Here is a 3,896-nt window from a genome sequence, read left to right on the forward strand (position 1 = left end):
CCCTTTGCTTTTTCCACTTTCCTTTGCCTCTAGAAACTTGAACTAGCGTGGCACGCCCAGGATCTAGCATGCCACGCCCTTGCTATGTGCTTGGCTAAGCTCCTCTGGAAAATTGCACTAGCGTGGCACGCCCAGGGTCTGGCGTGCCACGCCACGAACTCAAGTGGCACGCCTCAATGCTTCTTTACCCTCAGAATGACTTAGCGTGCCACGCCTGATTGCTTAAGTGGCACGCCTAAGTGAAGAATAGTCGTGGCACGCCTAAGTGAAGAATAGTGAGTGGCGTGCCACGCCTCCGATACCAAGTGGCACGTCCCATGTAGTTGGCCTCTATCATCCTCTATGGAAACTTGTACCAGCGTGCCACGCCAATGATCTTGCCTTGTTCCAGTAGTTGGCGCGCCACGCCTCGGCCTTCAAGTGGCACGCCATAGTGACATGCTCGGGTTGGCGTGCCACGCCTTCGATACCAAGTGGCATACCCAGCCCTTTCTTTAGTCTCTTTGTGCATTAGCGTGCCACGCCTGGTTGCTCAAGTGGCACGCCTAAGTGAGATTGAGAGGTTGGCGTGCCATGCCTTCGACTTCAAGTGGCAGGCCCAGTCTTCAATTGCCTTCAACCCTTCCCTGGATTAATGTACCAGCATGCCACGCCATGCTACTCAAGTGGCACGCCCATGCATTTGGGCACACTTCAAGCTTGGCATGCCACACTTGGGTTCTCAAATGGCATGCCCAAGTAACTTCTTGGAGCTAGCGTGCCACGCCTTCGACACCATTCCTTCTAGCAAATCAAAGAGAAGATGAAGAGAAGAAGAATTTCACTATTATCAATCCATCAAGTACAACAGAGCTCCCTCTCTCAAATGAGAGGGAAGTTAGCTACTCATAGCTTGAAAAGTACTCAAAAATAGAGTATAAAATTGGATTTAAGACTAACTGCTTAACCCCTTCTTCAGTACTCTTTTGGGGTATTTATAATACTCCTAGAAAAATAAAAGAATTACAAAAGTGAAAAGGGAAAATTACATTTTAGAGGGAAAAAACTCAATAAGTGTGACTTCCCAGCTGGCGTGTGGCTGGCGCTTTGCTGGCGTGTCACATGCTCTTCAAACTAGCTTGGCGTGCCACGCTCAATCCCTCAAGTGGCACGCTCATCCCTTTGTCAACCTTGGCGTGCCACGCCTTTGAACTCAAGTGGCACGCCATAGTGGAATTCTTGTGTTGGCGTGCTACGCCTTGGAGCTCAAGTGGCACGCCTTTTGTTTTTTCCACTTTCCTTTGCCTCTGGAAACTTGAACTAGCGTGGCACGCCCAAGATCTGGCATGCCACGCCCTTGCTGTGTGCTTGGCTAAGCTTCTCTAGAAAATTGCACTAGCGTGGCACGCCCAGGGTCTGGCGGGCCACGCCCCTTTGTGAGTGAGTGGTTCCTCTGTTTGGCGTGCCACGCCACGAACTCAAGTGGCATGCCTTAATGCTTCTTTACCCTCTGAATGACTTGGCGTTCCATGCTTGGTTGCTCAAGTGGCATGCCTAAGTGAAGAATAGTGAGTGGCGTGCCACGCCTTCGATACCAAGTGATACGCTTCATGTAATTGGCCTCTTTCATCCTCTCTGGAAACTTATACCAGCGTGCCACGATTGAAGGTTGGCGTGCCACGCCAATGATCTTGCCTTGTTCCAGTAGTTGGCGTGCCATGCCTCGGCCTTCAAGTGGCACGCCATAGTGACATGCTCGGGTTGGCGTGCCACGCCTTCGATACCAAGTGGCACGCCCAGCCCTTGCTTTGGTCTCTTTGTGCATTGGCGTGCCATGCCTGGTTGCTCAAGTGGCACGCCTAAGTAAGATTGAGAGGTTGGCGTGCCACGCCTTCGACTTCAAGTGGCATGCCCAGTCTTCAATTGCCTTCAGCCCTTCTCTGGATTAATGTACCAGCGTGCCACGCCATGCTGCTCAAGTGGCACACCCATGCATTTGTGCACTCTTCAAGCTTTACGTGCCACGCCTGGGTTATCAAGTGGCACGCCCAAGTGACTTCTTAGAGCTGGTGTGCCACGCCTTCGACACCAAGTTTCACGCCATAGTGGACGTTCTTTTTGAGATTGTGAGTTGGCGTGCCACGCCCCTTTGCTCAAGTGGCACGCCCATAGTAGTTGACGAGTCAGGCGTGCCATGCCCAACCTGGCGTGCCACACCCCTTTTGTGTCCTCCATTTTGCTCTCTGGAATTTTGTACTAGCGTGCCACGCCCAGTCCCTGGCGTGCCACGTCCAGTCCCTGGCGTGCCACGCCCATACATTTGTGCTTGGACTTCTTCTTTGGACTTTAGTACTGGCGTGCCACGCCAGTGCATTTTTGTGTCGTTTGCTCCCAAGTGGCATGCCAGTTTTACATGCCCAGCTTCTTGTTTGTCTTCTTCCCATTTTTGATGCCCTTTTTCACCTGAAATTCAGCACAACTCATCTAAAAGTAGTGTACTATAATATTCATCAAATAATGCATGAATTATACTGATTAAATGAGATTTATGCTCTTTTATGGTCTTTTTTATGCAAGAAAGAAAGGTAGATGATGCAAGTCATCACAACACCAAATTTAAGCTTTGCTTGTCCCAAGCAAATCAGTGTGAGTAAAACTTTATATCTTGAGGCCTTGGCTTCGAATGATTGTAATACAACTAAGAGTGAAACTAAGTGTCCAACACATGTATGAATGTTTTAATTGTCATGGAAAGCTCTTGGATCCTTGAGGGTTCCTTCAGGTATAGGCTTCAGGTGTCCTTTCGATTGATTGTCACCTTGAAGTAGTAAGGGTTATTTTGCTTTCTTGACCACGACTCTAAGTGTTTTGTCTCAAGACAACCCTTTAATTAGGCTTTCAATTAGCACTCCCAAACCATTTGGTTTTAGGGTACTGGGTGTTGAAACACCCCTAAGAATTTACTTGCCCAGGTCTCTTCTTGACACATCTTCACCACAAGCATCTACTAGGATCATTAATTCCCTTTTTTAGCTTTTTAATGTTTCTTTCTCTATCCCAGTAATTGATGCTCAGAGCCTTGGGCCTTTATTGCTTACTACCTCTTGGTTCTATGGATATTCAAGGAACACCCCTTAGTCTTCCTTTGTTATACCTTCTAGGATTAGTTGCTCTCTGATGAGCGGATAATTTGTATGCTTTTTGGCATTGTTTTTAGTATGTTTTTAGTATAATCTAGTTAGTTTTTAGTATATTTTTATTAGTTTTTAGCTAAAATTCACTTTTCTGGACTTTACTATGAGTTTGTGTGTTTTTCTGTGATTTCAGGTATTTTCTGGCTGAAATTGAGGGTCCTGAGCAAAAATCTGATTCCGAGACCAAAAAGGACTGCAGATGCTGTTGGATTCTGACCTCCCTGCACTCGAAGCGGATTTTCTGGAGCTACAGAAGCCCAATTGGCAAGCTCTCAACGGCATTGGAAAGTAGACATCCTGGGCTTTCCAGCAATATATGATAGTCCATACTCTGGCGTTTAACTCCAGAAAAGGTCTCTACACGAAAATGCTTCATTGCTCAGCCCAAGCACGCACCAAGTGGACCCAGAAGTGGATTTTTACGTCATTTACTCATTTCTGTACACCCTAGGCTACTAGTTTACTATTAATAGGATCTTTTGACATTGTATCTGTACCTTATGACCTCATGACACTTTACACCTTTCTCATTGTATCTTCCACAGCATGAGTCTCTAAACCCCATGGTTGGGGGTGAGGAGCTCTGCTGTGTCTTGATGGATTAATGCAATTACTACTGTTTCTCATTCAATCATGCTTGCTTCCATTCTAAGATAATACTTGTTCTTAACCCGGATGGATGTGATGATCCGTGACAATCATCATCATTCTCAACTATGAACG

This window comes from Arachis duranensis, chromosome 4 (assembly GCF_000817695.3).
Source record: "Arachis duranensis cultivar V14167 chromosome 4, aradu.V14167.gnm2.J7QH, whole genome shotgun sequence".
In the NCBI taxonomy this organism is placed as follows: domain Eukaryota; kingdom Viridiplantae; phylum Streptophyta; class Magnoliopsida; order Fabales; family Fabaceae; genus Arachis; species Arachis duranensis.